The sequence below is a fragment of the Macrobrachium rosenbergii genome, chromosome 26, assembly GCF_040412425.1.
Source record: "Macrobrachium rosenbergii isolate ZJJX-2024 chromosome 26, ASM4041242v1, whole genome shotgun sequence".
Taxonomy (NCBI): Eukaryota; Metazoa; Arthropoda; class Malacostraca; order Decapoda; family Palaemonidae; genus Macrobrachium; species Macrobrachium rosenbergii.
The window spans coordinates 26,167,426-26,194,711 of NC_089766.1; the positions used below are offsets into that span (position 1 = coordinate 26,167,426).

Genomic DNA, 27,286 nt, shown 5'->3' on the forward strand with positions numbered 1-27,286 from the left:
TTATTGGCACAGATAATCGGGTATTGGCACCGATAAATACCTAAGAGAGGCACCAATCTCCGGTTATTGCCGCCGATACCCGGTTATCAGCACCGATAAGTGCCGAAAATCGCCAATTTTTGCTTATCGCCATGCTGTTAGAACAGAACCCCCGCCGATAACCAGGGACTGCCTGTACAGTAAAAAAAATAAATAACTAAAATGACGGCAACAGATTTACAAAATTTACCAGTAACCTTCGGCACACTTAAAACCTAGTCAAGCTAGTCTACCCAGAAACTAGCCTAACACAAGTACTGTATCCCTTATATTTCAGAACAATAACAAAGTGCCTCATGCGGGGATGCCACTAATACACGATCAGTGTGACAATTTCTCAACACTATGACATTCAGGATGTAGCATTCAACGTGCCACATAGTACACTCCCTCCATAAACAACTTGAAGCTGTCCCTCTGCCTCTCCATGATCATTAGGTACGTAACTTTTCTTTGGGAAAATGGGTGTAACTCACAAAAGTACATTTCTAAGGGACCACTACATGCAGTATAAATGAAAAGTTATTAGATATCTGAAAAGTACCTACCTGTGTACAGTAAACCCTCTGTATTCGTGGTCTCACGATTCATGGGCTCACCTATTCATGGATTTCACTATGGAACACATATACACATTATTCACTGAAAATTCACCCATTTACGGTATTTTTCACTGAGAATTATTCACTAATTACTGTATTTTCATCTCATTTTCATGACTAAAGGCACTTTTTGAGATAAAACTATTTAAATACTCAGGTAGTGCTCGAGTTATGATAATTCGCCTTACGATAATTCGATTTTGCAATGGGGTAAGCAATTAATACCGACAACAATATTTATAAAATATTTTTAAATTTCGCGCGGGCGCAGGCAGCAGCGTACAATCAGGCAGCGAGAGAGACCAATTTACAATACACCAAGTTCTTTTACTCCATCTCTTTATCCCATCTTCTAGTTCAAAAAGTAAAAGAGAATGATAAAAGTATTGTTATTAACGTTATACTCTTGCGTAAATGGGTACACCCATAAACAACCGAACAAGAAACTGTTGTTTTGCTTATCACCAATTGGATAACAACAGCTGTTTTGCTTGTATTTCAACCATCATACAGTAATACACAATTACTGTAAAGTACAAATGACGTTAAGTAGAATAGGACTGATATATTTTTACATTATACACTTATTTGCAATGGATAAAAGATTGGCAAGGAAATATACTGCTGAATTTAAGCTGCAAGTTGTAGCTGAAGCTGAGAAAACAATGTTCAAGCTCCTTATTATCGTGCATCAGCAACATGGGTGAAACTCAACCGTAATTAAAATTGAAGAGAAAGTATTTTAATCAAAACTACTGGGCATGAAAGAACACGTTACTGCTCTTTGTACACCGATAAAAAATAAATACGTAAAGCTCGTATTATGATGAAATCAAGTGAAAATAGCAAACGGAATCTTGATTTTTTTTACACAAAACAAACGCCCCCAAATGGCCAACGTCATCTATTAACGAAAAAAATAGCAAAAGTTATTTCACAACGAGACATATTTAAGTTATATTTCAACTTAAAAACACTTTGTATTATGAAAAATAATGTTGCCCCACATAAATAAAGTACGTATCTAGAGATTCATTTACGCTAACTAAAAGCAAGAAAAGTGCTCTGAACTGAGTTAAATAAAGCGAAATAAACTTCCCACCTAACCGATTTCCAAACCAAAACATTGATCACTATGATCGCAATTTATATTGGATACAGTGAATTAAGGCATAACATTTTAAAAGATCCATGGAAAAGATGCATATTCGTTATGTAGATGTTTGTATAATGTGATAAGTGAATACAGAGTACAGTATAATTTAGGCTAGTCTACTGTACAGTATATGTATACATTATACCATAGTGTAGGCAAAGCTAATTCTTGTTTGTTATTCAATTTCTCTTTGTATTGTATTATCATAAGTCACTCTGCATTAACCTCCAAAATTAGCTGATATTAATAATTACTATACTGTTTATGTATACAATATACTTTATAGTGTAGGGTAGGCTATTATGTATACATAGTACTGAATACCCTAATGTAGGCTAGGCTATATTCGAGATACATTTTTTTCAACAAACGATGGTTTTTTTTGGAACTTAACCCCACCGGTCAGTAGGATGATACCTGTATAAGTGTGTGGATATTCCTGCAGTTCAAAACACAGGCTAAGCAGTCCACACACCAACTAAAGAAAACTGGAAGAATTTAGTGGAAGGACATGGCAGGGAAAGCATGCATGAGCCCAGTCTCCACACAGGCTGGCCTTAATGGAGCATGGGTATGGTAAAATAATCCAAAATAACATTACCTAAGTATTTTCTGGTGTTAATTTGACTGATTTCCAACAACAGGAAGAAACATTTCTGTAGGTTAAGTTAAATGTCCTTATTACTTTTATGCACAAAGAACACAACACAGAAGAGTCAAAAGAGCTTACTTTGTACCTCAAACCCCATTAAGGAAAAGCCAACATAGAAAAGTTTGCAATGATGCTGATGATACAATCTGTAGGTATTTGACTTGTTTTACTGCATTTTAAAAGCAACTAACATTAAAAAGTAAACTTTTGTACTTGCTTATGCACGACGGTGATTGTCTTACAAACAGCAAATTGTTTATCAGTTTAACAAATATAATATGGTGGACAGCACTTTGTTTTGTGAAAATCTGAACAGTTAGAGACGGTGCTAACTAAAATTGCAATCACCTGTGAGGTAAAAATACAAGCTATTCACCAACATAAAAATTTTAGGTTAAGGAGACATTTTGTAAGAACCCACTGACTTTCCCAATTAGTCAACAGACTTTCTGAATAAAAACATAAAATTTTAGGAACAACTTACCACCTTTCTCGATTAGTCAGCAGACTGTTTGAATCAACAAATATATAAGATATCCTCCAACAATAGAATTACCTCCTCCTTTAATCATGCATATTACGAATTTGCACCCCACTTAAAATTTGTATCTAAAAACTGTATACATACCCCAAGACACCATAAATATGCTACAGAGCACAGAAGACATAAAGGTTCACACTATTCAGTATACTGTACTGTACACTGATGGTCTAAATTTTCATTAGGCGTGGGATTTGCAGCCATACCACCCAGCAAAGCATACCAATTTTCCATGCTTAACAATGCTTCCATTTTAGCAGCAAAATGTTGTACAACAGGGTCATTCATTAAAATTAGTAAAGACATGCCATCACAAAAATGTGTAATTTTCACAAATACAGGACTTCCAAAATTATAATGTAAAAAATGCTCTTGCACAACAAATGAAATTTTCATTGGAAAACTTATATGAAGATGGTAAAAATGTAGAAATATGTTGGATTCCTGGCCATGTAGACATTAAAGGAAATGAAGAAGCCAATAAAGCAGCCAAAGCTTCAACTACTATGACAAGATCACATGTGTTCCTCTCAGTGATTACTGTATACAACACTTCTAAAACCACCATTATCAATAAATGGTAGAATGTAAACTAATGAACCTTACGGGAACAATTTAAAAACAAAATATCAAAATGAATGATGCACAAGTCATTTAGGCGTTTTGGAATTGGTCAATCTTGTTTGACCCATGGGTATTTGATGAACAGCCAATAGACAGTCACCGGGTTATGACGGGCTCAGCTTATGACGTTCCGGGCTTTCAAATATATTCATCAAAAATTATTTCCCGGGTCACAACGCATGTTCCATGGTTACAACGCCAACGAAGCTGATCTGAAAGAAGAAATATGGCTCCAAAACAGTAGAATGGTCAAAATTTGGCATTTTTTTATGAAAAACTCAATAAAAATGCAGGTTACGTTGTTTTCAAGACATTCAAAAGATTAAAAGTAAGGTTTTCTTAAAATTTTCAATGATTTTCGGCTTACGACGCGCCATCAGAATGGAACCCGTCATAAACTGGGGACCACCTATATGTAGAGTATAAAGTGACGCCAACAGTAAAAACATTTTTTGTGTCCAAAATAAAATTGACAATGAATGTTGAGTTTTGGAATCAGTTAAAGGAATGTTTTCAATCTCCATTTTCAATTAATCCAATTATAAACTATGTAAAAAGTTTATTTTAATAAATAAAATCTAAACTTTATTAATAACAAAGACAAAGCTTTCAGGTCAGCCCTCTGAAGCTTAGTGGTCTGGTTAAACTACTTTATATAATCCCTTACAAACAATATTACAGTAAAGGCTTTTTTTCCTAGGACATAATTAAATTAAAATCTGGAATTATCGAACATTATGAATACTTAATGTTATTAAATGTTACCTACTTTCCATACTGCTTAGTCTTGGGGGTAGGCTTGGCTGTAATTCATGAACCATATGGTTTCACTTTCATACACATTTTACTGATTACTTAAAGTATGGAACTTGGTTACCTTATTTCAGGAGAGCTATCAAAGTCTCTCTTAAATACTATTCTATTTTGGGGCTTTACTGGGTGTTGCCTGTACCTTGTTAGTGCATGGTGGTTTGTTTCTGGTTTTAGACACATGCTTTAGTGCACTGCTGTGCATATATTGCCAGGTTGCATGTTTTATAATTTCTAGGTTTGGGGGATTATATGCTTAGCAACTGTAATGCTCCAGTTACTCAAGATATGGACAAATACTGGAACTTTTTGGTACATAAAAAGACATTCCCCTACTTACGAATGAGTTATGTTCCAAACAGCCATTAGTACCTTGATTTGTTCGTAAGTTGGTCTTCACGCCTATTTAAGTACAATATGATATAGTCAATACAATACTGTATGTTTTTTCATCCTAAAACACACTACACTGTGCATACAGTACTATATTTTATAGAGTACTTTATTAATACTAATGATACATAAAACCTAAATAAATTGTGATAATAATACAGTATAGTTGTTTTTCTTACCTATGAAACTGGTAGCAGAGGCTTGAGGTGATGGATGAGAGAAGGAGAGGCGTGTGGAATTACAGGGGTGGCAGGTCGTCAACGCAGTGTTTTCTTCAGCACGGATTTCTTCGGCAGGGATTACTTCCGCAAGGACTTCTTCAGCATCACTTTCTTCTTCATATATGGAGGACAGCTAATGGAGGTGGGGAGGCTCTTGAGGCTGGAGGCACTGGTTTGAAGAATTGGTCTAAGGAATTTGCGATGTTTTTTCTTTCATTGTATATGATACAATAACACTGCATAGCATCGTTGATAGTTGTTGCTACTTTTGAGAATCTCTCAACATCTGGGTCCTGATTCTCAAAAATATTTAAAGCTTTTTCTATAAGCGAATACCCCTCAGCCCTCAATTTCATTTCAAACTTTTTTAATGGAAGTTCTTCTTCTTCATGATTTTCTGTTCTTTGCATTTCTTCCAGTTCCATTAAGTCTTCATTAGTTAACTCCTCTGAATGAGACTCAGGCAGCTCTTCAAAGTCCTTCTTCCCTAAGTCAAGCTGTAGCTTTTCACTTATGTCAAAGAGACTGTTAATTTCCTTTCTCCTCTTCCTGATTAAATAAATCCTCTGGTCATTGACCAAATGTGGACATAAAGCCTTCCTGAGGATGCCTGTAATCACTACCTTAGTTTCCATTGAGATAGCTTGCCACTTTTTACCATTGCCACTATCTTCACTGCCCTTGCGTTTGCCATTAGCAACGATAGAAAAAGGATAGGGTTGACACTTCATGATAAAATCACATGAACAGATCAGAGCACAACAAATGATGTCTTACCACTTGCGTAGGTTCGAGAGTCTGGGGAGGCGTATTGGCATCAGCTACGGTGCTGTATGGCGTGGGTAGTAGCAAAATTGTAACTAAGCAGAGGTGCGCAGTACAAAATTTGAACTTACAGGTGGCAAAGGGGAGCGCTCTGAACAAAATTTTAATTTACAATCACATTTGTTTATATCTCTGAAAGTTTGTAAGTAGGGGAGTGTCTGCAATGTTAATGTTTTATATTTTTTGGGTATTATATACTCCTTACTGTTTTATAGTGTTAAAGTCTTGTAGCACAATTCATTGCATATTATCTCATGTTCCCATTTTATTACTCTCTGGCAATGTTTGACGTTCATTTACTTTACACATACAGTCCAGTATTCTGCAATGTATTGATTTTATAACAAACTTGCTGTGGTGCAATTATCACTTTTTACATTTCCAGCATGTCTGTCCGGCATTTTTTTGCAATATTCAGAGCTGCACATTTCTCAACTTTCTGTTCCCTACTTTCTGGTTTGGCTTTTTCTTAATACCATGTCTTGACATAGGTATAGTCCACTTCAGACTTTAATTCTACTAATTATAGTAAAGATAAAGTACTGTTATACTGAAATTTTAGTGCTAAAATTTTGGAAATTTCTATTAGGATTTATTGATTTTTTTTTAAAGTACTGTACTGTTTTTATGAAGTCATCCCAAATCCTTTAGGTTTTATTGTGCTTCCTGGGTTGTTGTTCAACTTACAGTTAAGGTATACTGTAGATTTACAATATTACACTTTCGGATATTGGTTAATCTTGCAGCTGGCAATTGGGACTTGGGTCTTAGTGTGCTGTATATTAATGAAAAGTTATGCAGTATTTACAAAAGGATGCTTGTCCATACTAGAAATTTTAATGCATGCTTGTATACCTTAAAATTGTGGCTGTAGTATGTCAGGAATACAGTTAATTATTGCTTTTACAGCAATGGTTGTGAATGAGTGTAATATTTCATACCATCATTTTCCTGCCTTTAATTTGTGCCTGGCAATCTTTGGTATACGTAATATATTAACACATTAACACAGGTTTATAACAATTCAATATTTGTCTTCTGTATGGTTATTAATATAAACCTGTTTCAATTCTTGTAAGGCACTATAATGGATTCAGATGTACCTTTCAATATTGTTGTCTATGGCACTTCTAAAATATGGTACAGTAAAGCCTTCACAATAGTGGCTATAAATTCAATTTCAAATAACTCATAATTTTTGGGGTTTAAAAATACAGGCAGTCCCCGGTTTACAACGGGGGTTCCGTTTTTCCGCCGCGTCGTAAACCGAAAATCGTTGTAAACCGAAAAATTGTCGAAAATCGTCAAAAATCCCAAGAAAACCTTACTTTTAATGCTTTGGGTGTATTGAAAACGATGTAAACTACATTTTTATTGAATTTTTCATAAAAAAAAACTCCAAATTTTGATTATTCTGCCGTTTTGGAGCCATATTTCTTCCGTCGGATTGGCGAATGACGCGTCGTAACCCCGGAACATGCGTCGTAAACCAGAAAATAATTTGTGAAGAGTATATTTGAAAAGCGTCGTAACCTCGGAAAGTCGTAAGCCGGACCCGTCGTAAACTGGGGACTGCCTGTATACACATATACATATGGTCTTTCAATTTATCCAAAAAGCACTGAATTATTTTTTATTAGCAATAAAGCTTTTGCATACTGGTACTTCACATGCATAGTTATATACCTGGGACCTCCCATGTACAGATACTGAACTTCATTTATGCATATACAATTGATTTTTGCAACATTCCATATTCTTTTTCTTATTTTGATTTCATACCCACTCCTTTTATATTTACATGAGTAAACAGATACAGTATAGGGGTCAATGGTTTTTCCTGTGACACTTTTGAAATATTGAACTTTTTGCTTTTACAATAGTGATTCTGAAAGCTGCATTAAATAAGTCCTGAAAATGTTTTCTGGCCCATGAATTTTTTTCATAATACACACAGACAAAATACAATGCATTCACTATTTTATTCCATTGTTTTATTACTGGTATATATATATTTCTTACTACTGAAGGTTGCTGTCTTCGTGGCATGTGTTTGTCTTTACCAGTTAATAAATTTAATCTCTCATATTGCACATCCGCAACATACATGTTTGAGGCTGTGTGGTGGTGTCATTGTACAAAATGTTACAAATTTCAATAAGTACACTATATATTCATTCAACACTCACCTGTTTTAAGTTACAGAATTTTCCTTTGGCTTGAATACCTTCTTGTCTCTACTTTCAGATTATGGCTTTAGGACATTGATGTGAGATCAGTTTCAGTGCCACCTGCAACTAGTAAGGCTTATTTCAGTTTCTTTTCAAGGTAATATACAAAGTTTCATAATGAAATTTACTATTTGGATACTTACCTACTGTTAAAGATAGCTCATATATCCACACCAACAGACAAGACAGCATTCCAAAATATCATATGGCTGACTGTCTAGTACACAGGCTCTCAACCAGGTGTGTTTCAAATGTTTTAGCACTTGTCAGAATTCTCCTTGACAGCCCACTAAGTAGTGGGGAGGCTGAGTGGGGGTCTACTTTAATAGTAGGAAAGTAACCAAAAAATAAATTAAAAAATCTTATGTATAATGAAAATTTATATTATTTGGGATGAATCTTACCTACTTTTAAAGAGAGCTGATTCCCACATTGAGAAGGGGACAGTGGGTGGTGTGGCTAGACAAAATCCACTAAGTCAGTTGGGCTAAAGGTTTTGTGCATGAAACCCGGAACATTCTTACCAGATCTGGAACCATATCTGGGTCTACTACCACAGAAGTTTAATTTCATTTAGAAAGCAAGGCTCCTGTATGTATGCATCGAAGAGTAGCCTTGCAGAGAAAATCACTTCAACTCAGCCAGAACAAAATAGAAGTGGCATGAAGGGACCTGTGACTGGGTCTGAAAACCCCAAAAATGACAGTCAACTAAAATTGAATACCTGTACACTCCTATACAATACATGTACCTTCATGCTCCCCAAAATATAAAAATCTGGGGTTTAAAACAAAGAGCCTAAAAGACTGCTCTTTCTTCGGTTCAGAAAAAGACTTGACCCGCTACTAGTAGAGGACTAGGGGTTTTACCATTTTTGGATGTCATTCTGCATGCTTAAGGTAGTGAGCGGCACAAAACGAACTGCACTTCTACTGCACTTCATTAATCACATCCACAGGCAAAAAATTTGTCATGAAACCAAATGAAGTACCAACCACTCCTATATTACATATGTTTACCTTCAATAAAGGTAAAAGGTACTGAACTAGTTTCTCATGTGCTAGCCTGATCAAATATGTCACAAAGAACATTACATTTAAAGGTAAAAGGTACTGAACTTGTTTCTCATGTGCTTGCCTGATCAAATATGTCACAAAGAACATTATATTATTTGACAAAGATGGTCTACGTTTTCTAAAACCACAAAACAAAAAGGTTAGCTTTGCTCCTTCCAGGTTTAATCTATCTAAATAAATTTTAATTGCCATGACCAGACAGAGAAGTCCTTCCTCTTCCTTCCCTTCCAAAGTGGTTAAATTTGGAATTCTTACAATTCTCAAAAAAACAGCCTTAACATCATTCTCAGCTCTAGGACAAAAAAGATATCAATACATCAATGGAACTGATTCCAAAGGCTCAAAAGAATCTGAAATAAAATTTTGGAACACCGTCTAAATTCCAGAGAGACTGATACCGAGTTCTAGGGGTTTCAATCTCAACTGATCTAAACCACCTTAAGGTGCTGATTATTAGTCAGATCTAACTGCACATGACTCAATGGCAAAGAAAGCATGGACCTATAATCCCAAAAGTACAGTAAAAAATTTTTACTGTATCTGAGAAAGCAAAGAAACATTGATGTTTGCAGGGGTACAGGTACTGATAATTCCTCTAGAAGAGTCAAACAGACAAACCACTGCTTCTGATACATGGCCAAAGTTGTTTCTCCACTTGATTATGGACAGGGTCTGATATACCTTAGAAACCTGCTGTTGGGAGGAGACGCTTAAACATCTTCAAGCAGTTAAGTGGTGGGATGCAGAAGTTTAGTGGAACCACATAGAATGAAGTAGTTTGAGTTTATTTTTCTTAATGGAAGAACACAAGAGAGATCTGTTAAGACAGCTAGAAAGTCTGAAAATCATTCTGGTGCCAGTAATGCTCTACAGGAATCATTCAGCAATTCTTGCTTTCAAAATTCATGTAAAACTTTCCTGAGAGTTGATAAAGGGTAAACGTATCTGAGCTGGGCCAAACTTGAATGAATGATTTTAAGTTAGCTGGGCCACACTTGAATGAATGATTTTAAGTTATCAGGCGTCGTGACTTCGATGTTATTTAAAAGACTACAGAGTGTAGTATATTTATACTGTAATATAATTAAAACTTGTAAGAAAAAGAAACACATACACTGCTTAAGACTGAGGGCCCTGAATGTAGTAGTAGCAAACTGGTCATTCCAGTTCACCTGCGTGTTAACCCTTTCCCTGCAGAATTTATTTTGACTTGCATTCCCAGCTATGTGTAATTTTAGCACCAAAAATTAAAAATGCTCTCTTAAATCAAAATATTAGTTATAACATCTTCAAGCATTATATTTTTAGAATTGAACATTATTTTCACTTGGAAGCAAGCCATTCTGTCTGAAAAAAAAAAAAATTTAAATGGTGAGAAAATAGAGGAAGATGGTGTAGAAATAGGAAAACAACAAAAATCATGCATGCAGGATCTGATGTCTTTCATAGTGACAATAAACAACCTTCTTTAAGGTTATGTGAGTACAATATGCATCAAAATATAACATAAAATTGGTTTCTATACCCATTGATTGCAAAAAAATAATTTTGGAAAATGGAAAAATATGAAATACAATACCTTTTGATATCTGTAGTAGGGACCCTACGCATCCTTTTTGTTCACCATCAGTATTTATACAGTACTGTATTCATATTTAACATTGAAACACTTCTTGTATAATTCATGAGTGTGGTTTACCTCTAAAAAAGGGATCATACACAAAAGTGGCTTCTCCAAAAATTATTCACAGCAGTATGTGGTTTGCTTCCTTCTACATTCTCCTTTAGTTTTTTGACATTTTTTTTTTTTGCAGAATGAGGCCTGTGATTTTTGTACCCATATTGTGATGGAAAATGCCTCTCATTTAGTCTTCCATCCATGCGGTTTGAAAGTAGTCTTGCATCCATAGGGTATAAATGGAAAATTACAAGGCCAGTGACCAGCTGATGAACGTAAACATTTGTTCTCTGTAACTGAAACTCCCTTCCTGAAAATAATGTTAAATAAAAAATAACTGTTCCTTTATATATTAAACAAATATATTGTGATAAATCTTAATTATACAAAAATAAATTAACTTCATATTTCATCAAAAAGCAAAGCCTGTTGTTCACCAGTTAGGCTAGTCTTTACTATGTCTAACAAATGTAATCAAACCTTCCCCTTCGGCAAGAAAGCTACATTGTCAAGAAATACATTAACCCTACAAAAATTTGGTTTTATATGTCAAAGAAAGCATCTTCCCATCATAAAACATAGTTATATATCATAAGTACATCATTACATAACATGAAAATGATGAAAACATACAGAATTCTTTTGAGGAAGCTAGAATTAAAGGGGAAGTTTAAAGGCCAGCGATCAGCTCACAAACATAAACAAACACTTGCTCTCGTAACTGAAACTCCTTTGCCGAGAATAATGTTGAATCAGAAGTAATTGTTGTTTTATATATTAAATTTGTATATTGTGATATTAAATTTTTAATTATATATCAGAATACTGAATTCACATTTCATCCAAAAAATTTCAACAGCATTTATAAAACAGGTTTTGACATTGGAAAAACCTATTTTCGGCAGCCGCTATGAGTCCTCAAAGAAGTTACTCTCTCATGGTCCCTAGAGGGGCTCCATAAGATAGACCAACCAATTTCAAAGAATTCCCTTCTAGTTGGTCATGGCCAGTATAGTGCACGTTGACACAGATAGAGTATAGGACTCAAGACAAGGGCTCTTGTCTACAGCAGCTGACTAGGTTCAACTCCTATTCTTAACCTGCAGATGTGGCAACAGCACGTTGGTTATTATTGTCAACTACCCACCCTGCGCCAGACCTACTCTCATTACTCTCTTTCAGGTCTATGCAGGATAATTATTTACCCAAATCCCATGTCTTTTCATCAGGGACAGTGGGTGGGTTTGAGGACTCACAGCTGCTACAAAAATAGGATTTTTCTATGTCAAAACCTGTTTTTTGACTAGCGACTGTTTGTCCTCAAAGGAGCTTACAAAAGAAATTGACGGTTGACAAAATGGCTAAGTTCTTAAAATTCAACCCAGATAAAATTTTTGGTCCAAGGTTATGCCACAAGTTATAAACCACATTCTCTTTTCCAGATACCCATACGGTTTGGCAACAAAGAACATGAAACTATACACGAACTTATAATTATTAAGGCATAATTCTAAAGTGACTTACCTAAATATGCTGGGTTTGGCTGTGGTATTGCTGCACCTTTCCCAGCAATATCTTAACATACCCACCACAACAAGAAAACCCCTGGTTTTCTACCATAGCGTCAATGGGGTCAGGGCATACTACCTGTATACCACCTACTGTTTATAATGACCACCCTGTACACTCAGAGACTTTTTTGAAAGAAACATTTCCGAAGAAAGTTAATGTACTTTCTGAATGTCATGTGACTTAGGAAAGGAGTGGGGGTATACCTTTTTAATAAGGGGCACTTAAAATTATTCTCAGCTCACATAGAGAGAGTGGTTTGTTTGTACTAGGAGGTAGGAAAATCGGACCTTCTGGGATGTTTGCCGTGACCTCTAGGGAAACCTTAAGTGCTTGAGCCGGCCGTAATGTTTTATCTGACAAACTGAGTTCCCTTATCAGAATAACAGATTTTCTCGTTTAAACGGTTCTCATTCTTGGCCATGAATGATGAACCAGGAGATAATAATAAATGACAGTTAGCTATATGAGTGACGTAGTGTTGCCCCCATCTGAGCGAGAGCCCAGTTCACTAGTGTGAGATCCTTATGCCAAAACAGTCAAGAGGTCACCTTTTGCAGCATATGAGTTGTAGTTGTATTAGGCCCACTGAACTGAGGGACTGATAGAAGCCTAAGCACCTTATTCAAGGACCAGGTAAAGGGAAGACTTGCAGGAGCAGGTTTTTGCAATGAAAAAGACCATAGAAGTGAAGTTACAATTTCTGTGTTAGAATCAATTCCAAATCAATGAAGCAAGGGTTCCAACAATGCTGCCTTGTATGCCATGACTGTTGTAACAGCAAGGCAATTGTCTTCAAAAGGATATGTAAGAAAATGTAGAAGTGTTTCAACAGAGATCTCAACTGGGCTCTCAGCATGGGTATAATGTAACCATACTCTCCATACAAACTGGTATTGTCGAAGAGGTGATGTCGGTAGTTTCTGCACAGGTACCTACCTAGCAAATGCTGGATGAGTAATTTTCACCCTGCACGGGATTGAACAGTGGAAGGTAATGGAATCGAGTCCTTTGCCCGTTGTTGAAACAATAGGAACAAATGCCTGTTTGGCCAATGTTGGGGCTATTAAATTAGTTCATTCAAAACCTTCAAAATCTGGGACAATGGAGGAGAAAGTATGTCATCCTCCATTTGTTCCAGTCTTGTAGGAATGCATCTCCTGCTATTGCTTGATTGTCCAGGTTCAGAGACACATACACAGGAAGTTGGTGGTTTTTGCATGTGGCAAACAGGTCCACTTCTGGATGTGGAAGCATGTTGGCATTTAATTGAAAAGAGTGATTGTCTAACATCCACTCAGTCGAGGCTGTTGTATCCCTTAATAGAGTCTGCTATTACATTGAGAGACCCTGTGAGGTGAACTGCAGAAAAGTACCACTTTTTTGCTTGCACCACCCAAAGGATGGATAACATCACTGTATTAAAAGGAGATGTACGTGAGCCCAACCTCTTGATGCAGGACATTGCAGTCCTGTTCTCTAGGACCAACAAAATGTGTGTCCCTTCTGGAAGCTTCAGTTTTCTGATAGACAGAAAGACAGCCATCAGCTCCATAAAGTTGATACAACACTATCTCAGAGCAGGTGACCACCTCCCTGCTTACCTGATGATCCTTCCGTTGGCCTCCCCAACCTGTCAAGGAGGCACCCATGTGTATTATCACTTGTACAGACGGAGGAGTCAGGGTGACCCATTTTGCCAGAGACCCCTTCCAGGTCCATGGCTGAAGTATCTCCCCAACTTTCTGACTCCTTTGATGAAGTCGATGGCGAATCTTTTTTCTTGCATGCAATAGCCAGAATTTGTTTACATTTTTTAGCTGCAATCTGCGGATTGAGTCCACCACAGATGCAAACTGTAACAGACCCATCATGCTTTCCACCTGATGTCTGGAAACGCTGGGCAAGGAACCTTTTCAGGTCCTTCCTTATTCTCTTGTAAGTATTGGTGGGAAGAGAACTGGCTGTGAAGAGTATCCCAACAAAGTCCCAGTAGCTGAAAGTGTCTGTTGGGTGTAAGGCCGGATTTGTTCCAGTTTATTAGAAAGCCTTTTGATTGGAGCCTGTCGACAACCACACTCTTAGGCTTCATAAGCATTCTTCTCTGGTGGGCAACCAGATTAGCTAATCATCCCGGTAGGCTACAACTGAATTTCTTCTTTTCTGAGTTCTTGGACAACTACTGTTGTTAATTTTATAAAAGCTCTCGGGGTAATGTTTAACAAAAAGGGCATGACTTTGAATCTGTATGTTTCCTTCCCTATCTGGAGCCCTTGGAGGGGGTGAAAGTGAACGGTGACAAGGACGTACCAGTAAGCATCTTTCAGGTCTATAGAAACGATCCATGTCCCTTGCAGAATGAGTGAATGTACTTGGCAGCAGTAGTCATCCAGAAACTGTGGCAAACAATGTGTTTGTTCAATTTGGATAGGTTCAGGATCACCCTCCGTTTGGAGGAATCCTTCTTGGGGACACTAAAGAGACATGCTTAGTGGCGAATATATGTATGTTTCTCTATGGCTCCCTTTAAAAGGGCTGCCTGCATGTAATCTTCTAAAGAGGGGCCTGGTTCTTATTAGCCAGTTTAGGATAATACTGTGTCCCCAAGGGGAGGACTTCCATTGCATGTGATGCTGTAGAAGACAACCCCCTGACCATACAGTTTCTACTGGGCTCCACTTCTTCCCTTGCCTCTAATAGCATTCCAGGAGTTGCTTTTCCTTTTCCCTGGTATGAGTGTCTGAACACTTCGAAAGGGATGCTTATACTGCTATTGTTCCTCCTTCTGTTGCTGAGAGGATCCATTAGAGGTGACTGGAGTCTTGTATGAATCCGAGTCATAACGAACCTTCTGTCGTTTAGGAAGAGGAAACTCTTGAGTCTGTTGCTTCCCGGATTCCCCTTTGTCAGGGAAAGTGTACATATTGCACAGTTCTGTTGTTGGGCTCGTTCACCGGGCTGAACCACAACAGACTCCTCAAGAAGATCCTTCCAGAAGGGGGTAGAATGTAATAAGGTTACATTGGGGAATGACATACAGGCAGTCCCCGGTTAATGACGGGGGTTCCATTCCCAGCCAAGCGCCGCTAACCAAAAATCACTGATAATTATGGTAATAAATGGTGCTTATGAAACCGCTTATTGGCGCTGATAAACTGCTTACCAACACTGAAAATCCTTTACCATCCCTGAAAATCTAATTAACGACGTTGTCAGCCAAGCACCATTAAACAGGAACGCCATTAATCGATGCTGCCAATAAGCGAGGACTAACTGTATTGGAGCCTGCCAGTATTTCCATCCAAGCCTTTATGCGACACTCAAAAAATCATACAGTGCTCCCCATAAGGTCCGCATAAGTGTTTTGGCTACAGCAGCAAGCATTGTTTTAGAGGGTTCTGGAAGTTTTCTAATAGAAACTTCCAGCATAGTAGTAGAAGTTATGATATTGAGGAGGTGGAGTCTGGCATGAAATTCAGCCAAGGTTGTCCCCTCTGAGATTTTTCTAATTGGGGTCCCAAACTGCTGAGTAGCAACATCCAGAGGGAATTTCTTCCTTTCAAAAGGAAGGACAAGTGTTGCCCATTCCTCAGTAGAATTATCAGACATCAGGATGACAGAGACAAACAGTTTTAATTCTGCCACTGGCTCTCATTTTCCAGTTACGACAAAATTCTGAAAATCTGCCTCCACATGATTAATTGTTTTAAAAGTAAAGGAACAGAAGGCTGGGACTACCCAGTGAGCATATTGGGTCTTATCTAAAATAGATGTAGTGTTCCATTTTCCATTAACCTGTACAATGGACCCCTCCCTATTCACGGTTCCGGATTCACAGCTTCACCTATTCACAGATTTTTCTGTGGAACGTATATACACATTATTCATGGAAAATTTGCCTATTTGCAGTATTTTTCAAAGAGAAATATTTACTAATTACTGTATTTTCATATCAATTTCATAACTAAATGCATTTTTGTGATAAAATATTAAAATACTCAGGTATAAGCATTTTTAGAGGGGTTTTTGGTGTTTGAACTATCAAAATAGGCATATTAACCCTTTAACGCCGATGCCCTATTTACAAAAACATCTCCCATATGCCGGCGGCGTTCGGTGAGTTAGCGCCGAAGCGGAAAAAAAGTTTTTTCAAAAAATCACAGCACGCTTAGTTTTTAAGATTGAGAGTTTATTTTTGGCTCATTTTTTTTGTCATTGCCTGAAGTTTAGTATGCAACCATCAGAAATGAAAAAAAATATCATTATCATATATAAATATTGGAATATATGACAGCGAAAAAAAAAAAACTCGTATATAATTGAATACAAATCGCGCTATAAGCAAAACGGTTAAAGCTAATGAGTTAATTTTTTTTAGTTGTATTGTACACTAAATTGCGATGATTTTGGTATATAACAAATTTTAAAACAATCAAAGCAACACAGAGAAAATATTATCACAAAATGATGCATGAATTCGTAACGTGCAGACGTAAAAAAATGTTTTTTTCAAAAATTCACCATAAATCGAAATATTGTGCTAGAGACTTCCCGTTTGTTGAAAAATGAAGCTAATTGATTGAATATTACTAGACTGTAAGTGTTTTAGCTTACAATTGCAGTTTTCAACCATTTCGGTCGAGTTAAAGTTGACCGAAAGTCGAATTTTTTCTATTTATTGTGATTTATATGGAAATATTTCAAAACTGACAAAAGCTACAACCATGAGTTATTTTTTGTTGTATTGTACATGAAATTGTACACATTTTCATATATAAAACTTTATGTAACAACTAATATAAAGCTGTGCAAATATTACGACAACGAGACGAAAGAATTTCTGAGATGTTCGGCCGAGTTACCAGCAAGAGACGTAAGGAAAATGTTTTTTTAAAAATTCACCATAAATCGAAATATTGTGCTAGAGACTTCCAATTTATTGCAAAACGAAATTAAACGATTGAATATTACTAGAATGTAAGAGTTTTAGCTTACAATTGCGTTTTTTTACCATTTCGGTCGAGTTAAAGTTGACTGAAGGTTGAAATTTTGGCAGTTATTGTGATTTATGTGAAAATATTTCAAAACTGATAAAAGCTACAACCATGAGCTATTTTCTATTGTATTCTACATGAAATTGCGCACATTTTCATATATAAAAGTTTATGTAACGACTAATGTAAAACGATGCAAACATTACGACAACATGACGAAAGAATTTCTGAGATGTTGGCCGAGTTACGTGCAAGAGCGTAAGGAAAAAGTTTTTTTTTTCAGAAATTCACCATAAATCGAAATATTGTGCTAGAGACTTCCAGTTTGTTGCAAATGAAGGTACATGATTGAATATTACTAGAATGTAAGAGTTTTAGCTTATAATTGCGTTTTTTTACCATTTCAGTCGAGTTAAATTTGACCGAAGCTTGAAATTTTGGCAGTTATCATGATTTATATGAAAATATTTCAAAACTGATAAAAGCTACAACCATGAGTTATTTTCTGTTGTATTCTACATGAAATTGCGCACATTTTCATATATAAAACTTTATGTAACGACTAATATAAAACAGTGCAAACATTACGACAACGTGACAAAAGAATTTCTGGCGCGGACATAAGGAAAAAGTTTTTTTCAAAAATTCACCATAAATCGAAATATTGTGCTAGAGACTTCCAATTGGTTGCAAAATGAAGGTAAATGATTGAATATTACTAGATCGTAAGAGTTTTAACTTAAAATTGTGTTTTTTTACCATTTCGGTCGAGTCAAAGTTGACCGAAGGTTGAAATTTTGGCAGTTATCGTGGTTTATATGAAAATATTTCCAAACTGATAAAAGCTACAACCATGGGTTGTATTTTGCTGTATTGTACATGAAATTGCGCACATTTTCATATATAAAACTTTATGTAACGGCTAATATAGAACAATGCAAAAATTACGACAAAATGACGAAAGAATTTATGAAATTTTCGGCTGAGTTACCGCGTGCGTAAGAAAAAGTTTTTTCAAAAATTCACCATAAATCGAAATATTGTGCTAGAGACTTCCAATTTGTTGCAAAATGAAGGTACATGATTGAATATTACTAGAATGTAAGAGTTTTAGCTTACAATTGCGTTTTTTCGACCATTTCGGTCGAGTCAAAGTTGACCGAAGGTTGAAATTTTTTGTAGTCAACGTACGGTACGTCCACTCGGTACCCAACAGACAATTTTAGTCGACGTATGATACGTCCAATAGGCGTTTAAGGGTTAAGCATTTTTAGAGGGGTGACAAGTATTCACGGATTTTACTTATTCGCTGGGGTTTGTGGTACACATCTCCCATGAATACTGGGGGTCAACTGTAAAAAGGTTTCTTCTGCAGCTTTCAGTGCTATATTCGTAAGTAGGATTACCGTCTCCTTTGGCGGTTTCTCAATGCCTACTGAAGGAAGGACTAAGCACCATTCCAAATATAAGGAAATATACTCTGTCCCAAAATTCTACATTTTCAACTTCCATCATAATTTTCCTTTCATTAATAAGAAATTTACCATCTGGAGAGAAGATACATATTGAGGTGTCACACCAAGGGTTATCAGTATCATCAGGGGCGGTTAATAGAGCCCCTACTATCCTTTGATTTGAAGTTTTGTAGCCCAAACTAGCCTTATTATTGCTACTAATCAGAGCTCCAAATTCAGACTCTGCCTGGGCAGACTGTGCAGCCTTTTTATTCTTTTGTTTAAAGGCTGCGAAATTCTTACGTTATATCTAATTTAGTGTCCAGGACTGACCTGATTTCCTATTTGGAATCATGGATAGCATCTCTGATATACTAAATGATACTGATCATAATTTCCTCGTGGAAGTCAGCAAATGAAGAAGCGACATTTCCCTATTAGGGGAGCTTGTACCGCAACTGCATGGCAACCAAAGGGCAGAAGTCCTGGAATGAATGAAAGAATGGTTTTGAGTTATCTGGCATCGTGACAACTGGGTCACTGATGGCAATCTCAGTTAAATGAACAGCATAGCTGCCATAAAAACAATAAAAAGATAAAAGAAAATTTAATGAAATATTATACTTTTGGGGGCCCATGGACTGAAGGTCCAATGGTCCCAGTGAAGGTGCAAGCTCCCACCTACCTGAGGAGGCTCATTTGTTTGAGGGCTTATTGTCTCTGCCTCCTCTAGAGCCTCTGCCTCTAGACTGGGGTCTGGATCCAGCCCTTTAAGATCGAAAATCCACCTCGACCTCTAACGCCCCTGGACTGGCGGAAGCTACATAAGCCGCTGAGCCAGCAGAGCGGTGAGCCGGTTGGTTCAACAAGACATACTGAGGTTGCCCCTTGGAGGTGGAAGGTTGGGCAACTTGAGCGACGGGACTGCCTGGACAACTGTCTGGGTCTGAGGGGCCCAAACGGGTGGTACCTCCTTGTCTTCTTCCTTCCATTAGGCTGAGGGCCCGAAGACTCAGAAGACTTCCTCTTAAAGGGAAGTCCCCAACAAATCCAAAGATTCTGGTTGGCCCTGGAAGCTTCGCTGATGACGGTGTTGACCATGTCATCAGGAAAGAGGTTAGTTCCGCAGATAGAAGATTTAATGAGCCTGTTTGGCTCATGCCAGATGGAGGCATCAGCCAGCACATGTTTCCGGCAGTTCCGTATTTTGCTACCATAAAGTCATACAAATCACTCTGGAACAAAGCCAGAAGTGATTTGGTCAGAACTGAATAGAGGTTCGTCTTTGTACACAGCCGATGTCAACTCCGCCGAGGTGACGGAGTTGATGGATCTGCTGAGCGGCATCTAGCATCAAATAATATTCTGCTTTGATCAGGACCGGAATACTGGGCAACTGCTCGCTGAATAGAGGCGCACTCCGGATCCAGCCTACCTACTGTGAAGGTTTCAGGAGCCCCAACCCAGCAATCCAGGTCTCCCGGAAAGAGAAGAGATGTAGATTCCGCCTCATGAAGCTGAGGCATCGGCTTCTCCTCTATTCCGCCTGCAGAGTTAGCTCAGCTATCTTAGAAGTACAAGGGGTGGGATATCCTCGTGGACAATGAACATAGTATACTGCCCCCTTGTGAGGAGTTAGCTTGGTATTGGCACACTCCCAATCAGACAGTATTTTGACCCATGCCGACTGTGCTTGGTCCCTGGGGAAGATCACCGTTTCTTGGGAACCTTGTCTTCCCTTACCAGGCTTCCTCCGATAAACGGGCGTATCCCGGGAAAGGAAAAACAAGATCTGTTGGAAGAACTTTCGTAGCCCCACAGGGACAGGTGCCACAACCCGATGGTTAATTTACCATTGGCAAAGGAGGCATTGAAGGCGAGACGCCAAGGATTACAGTCCTCATACGCTGGTAGCTTCGAGGCGTCCGGAATGGAGTGACTCTGTTGCTGTACCGGACCAGAATTAACGAGCCCGGCAAGCGAATCCTCTTGTGTCTTCAGTCTCTCAGCCAGAGACTGAACAAACCTGCCAGATGTCTCTAGACTCGAGGCAAGATCTCGAGACATCATCTCAAATTGGGAGTCTACCTTGGCAGATATCTTCTTCATGAGGATTTCTGCGAAGGCCTCCGGGTCAAATTCAGGTTTCTTAGACTTGCCCGCCTTGGGTCTCGACCCCTTAGAAGGGGGAGTAGCCTTCTGAGAGGAAGTCGAAGGTTTGGGGGCCAATGACAACCTGGCGGAGCTCGGCATGGTAGGATCTTCAGGGTTTTGACAATTTAGGTAATGTCTTCGGAAAAGCCCAAGGACTTCACCTTGGGGATTACCGTGAATGGATGGATGGGTGGAGACTTTAGAGAAGCCTTGGAAGGAGGAAGATGAAGGCCATTCAGGAGAGCTGAAAGAAATTGAATGTTTATTTCTACCTGCCTCACTTACATAAATCCTCCTCCGGATCGATGGCCATTGGTTCAACGTGGATGTTGATGTTGGCCACTTCCTCGCCACTTCCTCGCACAGTTCTTGCTGTTCTTCCGGCGGGACTTAAGGTCTCGATCCTAATCCTGTTAATCAGGGGCTCCGCCACTTCCGGAGCTACTGCTGCAGAGGACCTGGCCATAGGATAAAGGATGTTACAAATGTTCTCTGCTAGCACATAGGGGCGTCCCTGACCAACGTTGCGACTGAAGCCCCCGACCCAGATCTTCAGTGTAGCAAGAGATGAGGCTTGGCGGGACCGAGGGACCTGAAACCGGATATACTGTCAATATAGGGAATTGACATGTAAATTCTTTCGTTATAGGAGATGCACTTCAGACCTGTTTGAAATATTCATACGAGTATGCCAAAAGGTTAACGTACTGAATCATCAATCACGTCTTGGTAAAGGGAGTAGCATACATCGCAGCCATCTGGATGCCAGACGAAATGATCATCCACCTCGACTGCGCAGCTGGCATGAGACCTGCATGCTACGTGGCCACAGGGTTGCTGTAAATAAGCATTACAGCCCGGCTCCTGACAATGAACCACCTGTAAGAGGAATTGATACATGAGTATCAAAGAGATAACGCCGGAACAGTTTCACGGCTGTGGAGAAAGACTAAACTAATAAAAACTTAAATTAATAATTTTTGAATTAATGGAATTGAGATCTGGGGTAAACAATAAGGTTACAGCAGAACGTTCCAGTACAATCAGAACAGGGAGGCCAGGCCTGAAGTCGATCTACCGAAAAAAATTCCGGTGACTAGGGCGACTCGTCAAATTAACCTCACAGAAATCAACAACCGTAAGTGGAGGAAAAGGCTAGTCGCCGGAACGAAGGTTCCGGGACTGATTCCCCGGAACATACTTCACGGAAAATAGGTAATAACTAAAATTAAAATTAAAATTAAAATTCAGCCCGGCATCTCCACAATTCCGCCATAAAAAAGAAGGCACCGACACTCAAGCTATTGTTCCTACTAGGAACTAAACAGATTATTAACGATATCCCGAACAGATCTGGATAGCGGAATGGCGGAGAAGTAGGGGCAGAGAAAAACATGGCGTTTACAACAGGTCAGGTGCCTAAACACCTTCCACATTCTAGCCATCATCTCAACCAAAAGGGCAATTGAGCATTGCTCTAAAATGCCCCAAAGGGAGAAGCCATGTAGACAATCGTCTGATAAAATAGGAGTGAGAGAAAAACACGTGAAGACGGAATAGATAATATCTATAGCCTAGCCTAACCTTCCGAAGTGAACACCTGGCCAGGTAGGCTCAGAGGTCATGCCAGTGAGACCCGAGAAAGGGCACTAGCATCAGAGACCAAGCCTTCCAAGATTTGATGAATCAAACTGGTCAGGAAGGACGGGCAGGCGCCCATTAGTAAGGCCACCCAAGAAAACCTATCTTACCTAGGCCAGAAAGCCAGGGTAGGAAGGAAAACTGGGGTTAACTTAGCCTACCTTCCGAGATTCGACAGTGTCAAACTGGTCAGGTAGGCTAATGGGTAACACTACCATATATCAGACTAAAGGTATATAAGAATAGATAATAATAATAATAAAATTGAAATGATATAATAACAAAAATTTTAAATGCACCTACGTAAAGAACAGAAAGGAAAGGATAGGCTAGGCCTCACTTTCCACTATTCTAAAATATAATAATAATTGCAAGTCGTCAGAACGAGCATTTAAGCGAAAATTAAAACTATCATTATATAAAAGGAGCATATAATAAAAAATCTTCCAAGACGTCCAGAAGATACGAGAGCATCAAGAGGTTGGGGACTACAACCACAAACGAAAACAGAAATGGCGGCTCCGAGCCGACAAGGCATAAGTTATTAAACGGGACAAAAATTGTCCAACCGGGTCCCAAACCAACAAAATTAAATACTCAACTTAGATGAGGATGCGTCTTGATTGATTGAAGCCATGATGAGTAAACCAAGATGCCAAATAAGGAAAAAAGGGCACAAAAACCACACCAACGAAATCAACGTGTGTAAACGAGAAAGCGTGCTATGAGAGGATGAAGGTTCTGGGTAGAAGTAGTAGTAGCGAGCGGAGAAGGACAGCTGTAACGGCACCCCTTAGGTAGAGGGGTTTTGGGAAGGGAGAGGTCTATTTGGGTTAAGCATCTGTGGTAGTGGCTTCCACTCGCTCCTAGATGACATACCGACATCCTGTGAGGATGATCGCTCCAGAGGTAGCAACTCTGGCATCCTATTAGCTGTATAGCTTTTTTCTCTGGTATATCTAGCAAATATTTATACCTAGAAATATGTGCTATATGGGACATTTCACTGGGCGACACAGGTCGATCCCAGAAATTATACTTTTGGGAAAAGACCAGCACCAATAATAAATCTAAAAATGCCACTGGCATCATACACCACATCCTCTCTAAGGATCTTGGCAAGGATGAACCTGCCAACCCATCAAACAGCCTCAGAGAGGTAACGGCTTCTAATATCCCCAAGACTGGGGCACTCAACCAGCAAGTGCCTCACAGTCAAGGGGACCAGACAATCCTCACAAAAAGGTTGATTCTCCCTGACCATCAAAAAGCTGTGTGTTAGGCGAGTATGCCCAATCCTTAAGAGGCAAAGCGCTGTCTCCCATCTTCTAGGCATACTGCCATACTTTCAAGGAAAAATAACATCTGTAATTTCTTTCAGTTTATTTTCTCCTATACTATTCCAATGCTCTTGACACAAATTAATTACATATTTTCTAACACTTTGGAAGAAATCATTATATAAAAGTGGACACCTCCTTGGAAGTAAATCTAGAGCTGTTGCTTTGGCCAACCTGTCAGCTTCTTCATTTCCATGCTCACCAGCATGTGCTAAAACCCAACAAAAACTAATCTGCGTTCCTTTGTATAATAATAGTGCACCCATTGCTGAATTTTTAAAACCAAGGGGTTAGCCAACTTAAAAAAGTAAGTGCCTGTAATGCACTCTTAGAATCGCTAAAAATTGTAAGATTTGTTTCATCAATAATTACTGTTTTTTCAATAGCATTTAAAATCACACACAGCTCTGCCATAAAAATAAATGTTAAAACAGGAAGTGCACCTTTGGTGCAAAACCTATCAGTAAAAACCAAATCCAACGCCAGCTCGCCACTGTGAATGCACAAGTTGAATGCTTATAAACCTCACTGTGTTTCATAAATATGGAATGGATCTCTATATCTGTCATATTTTTCTAAAAACCATAAAAATATTTACAAAATGAAATTTCTGTCAATTTCCATGGTGCGATTGCTGACATTTTATAAGGAAGCACCTCATTTCTACTGATATCAGTATGTAGTGCCAAGTAACTGTTTAAGTCTATACCCATAAGGTTGGGGACATTTAGGATGCATCTCGTAGTGCCTAAAATGTCTTTCGCTTGTTATAATTTAAAAGGCTAGAGAACTGGAGAGTCTCTGCATCCTATACCAGTAGTGAAGGATGGATGACTGGTGATGGAGTTGTATAGGCAACTCCCCAGCATCAACTAACAGTCTTGATATTGGCGAGGTCTTGAAAGCACCAGTGGCCAGTCTAGTGCCTGCATGATGTATCAAGTCAAGCATTTTTAACCAGATGGGGATTGCAGAAGAGTATACTTCACACCCATATAACAATTTCCATAAAAATCAGGGTTTTATGAAACCTTAAAAGTACTTGACGGTCTGCATCCCAGGAAGTGTGAGCTAAAACTTTAAAAATGTTTAAAATCTTCTGAAACTTTGTCTTCTAAATATCTTTACGTAGATGAGAGACCCATGTTAGCCTATGATAAAAAATTAAACCAAGGAATTTGGTTTCCTCTACACAGGGAATTCTTTGGCCTTTGATATATATACAGTATCTGGGTCTGGATGAAGCCCACGAATATGGCAAAAGTGGACAACAACTGTTTTGCTAGTCGAAAATAAAAACCCATTTAAATCTACCCATTTAGTAATGTTATTTACTGTAAGTTGGAATTTTCTTTCAATAACAGACATACCTGATCCTACAAATGATATAGAAAGATTATCAACAAAAAGTGTGTGCAATACATCATAAAGAATATGAGAAATACCACTGACAGCAAGTGCAAATAGGGCAACACTAAGAGTGCTACCTTGTGGGACCCGTTCTTCTTGGAATTTACTTTCTGATAGAGTATTACCAACTCTTAACTTGAAATTGTCGCCGTGTTATAAAGGCCTTAATAAACAATGGCAGTTCCCCCTCTAAGTCCTGATTGATGAATGGTTTTTAGGATTCCTCATCTCCATGCTGTGTCATACACCTTTTCAAGGCCAAAGAATATAGTAACATGATGCGGCTTTGATGCAAATGATTCACATACAGATGACTCGAGATGAATCAAGACATTAGTAGTAGAATGCATTTTTCTAAATCCACACTGTGCAGGGATAAAATATTGTTTTTTCTAATAGCCAAACAAGCCTTGCATTGACCATCTTTTCCATAATCTTACAAGGACAAGATGTCAAGGCAATTGGGCAGGAGCTTGCAGATAAAAATTCGTCCTTTCCCAGTTTTAAAAAGGCTAAAATTAAAGCTAGTTCCCAAATTGACGGGAAACCGTGACTGCGCCAAATTCTGTTGATAATGCTAATTATGAAAAGCTTAAGTGTTCTTACACACATGCTTTACTATTGCATATGGAACCTCATCAGGGCCTGGGGCTGTATCTGTACATGTTGACATGGCAGAATTGAATTCTCTCTCGTAAATGAAACATTGTAGGGTTCTTCTTTATTGGATGAAAAAACAAGCGGCTTTTGTTCTTCCCTGGAACAATATTGGTATCTAAGAGATGTTTCCAATTTCTGGGAAACTTTTTCAAAATGGTCTGCTAATGTGTTACTCACTTCCAATGCAAGGGAAGGTTAGGAGTATATGTGCTTGCCATTTTATTGACTTTTCTCCATACAGCTGAAGGTGGAGTTCTTTTATTCACTGAAGAAACAAAGGATGACCAGGATTGGCGATGGGCTGCTTTTAATGCACGCCAGAACTATGCTCTGCACTTTTTATATGCCATGATGTTATGTTCTGTTCAATTTCGTTGACATCTAGTCAGAGCAGTTCTTGTGGCCCAATGAAGTAACTGGAGTTCAGGTGACCACCAATAAATACCAACAAGCTTCATTGAAGTATAAACCAATAACTACCTACCACCCAGCTTCATTGAAGTTCACACCTATCTCTAAAATTTTCTCACATACTGTTTAAATGATATAAAAATAGACTCATAATGGCATTCAAGGGGTATTTCACATGCATGCAGAATTGTCAATTTTCTATGGTAACTTTCAAAACTCTTAGAATCTTTCTTTTTGTGGAGAAGCTGCATCAACCGAGTTCCTTCTTTCCGAGGTGGAATCTGTAAGTCAGTACCAATATCCTTTTCCATGTCAGAAGTCGTTACCAGTGCCAGTAAGTCATTGGATCCAGGGGAGGGAAAACTACTGGCCAAATCCATAAATCTAAGCAAGCCAGTCCACATGTAGAATCCAAAAAGTGCATACCCACACACAAGAGCCCCCACACAGACCCCAACAGCACATCAGAAAAGGAAAACCAGGCAGTTTCTACTGCCTAGCCTCCCCACCCCAACACACTGCCAGAACCAGTGAAGGGACCCCAAGATGCCAAGCATGCACACATCAGACCACCACACACAAACTGGCTCACCCAACCACCCAAAACTGCTTGGTTATATCAAGAAAGTATCGTAGATTAGTCAGTTACTCGCATTCTCCACAAAGGGCACAAGTAAGAGTTGACTCCCAATAGTCCACCCCATACCCTACCCTTTCAGGATAGCACCAATATGCTGCTTGCAGTGGCCCAGGTATAAGCCAATCTGTCTGCAGGGAGTTCTGCCCTAACTAATGGGGACCGACT

General features: G+C 38.5%; 1 long non-coding RNA gene across 1 annotated transcript in view; it reads right to left on the bottom strand.

Annotated features, from left to right (window-relative positions):
• Positions 1–600: 600 nt before the first annotated feature.
• Positions 601–27,286, bottom strand: part of LOC136853114 (uncharacterized) — a 60,788-nt gene continuing 34,102 nt past the window's right edge. The window contains exons 2-4 of the long non-coding RNA XR_010857356.1: positions 10,750–11,158; positions 8,053–8,160; positions 601–3,826 (exon numbers count right to left, since the gene is read on the bottom strand). This is a non-coding gene — a long non-coding RNA (uncharacterized lncRNA). The remainder of the gene's footprint in view (positions 3,827–8,052; positions 8,161–10,749; positions 11,159–27,286) is intronic.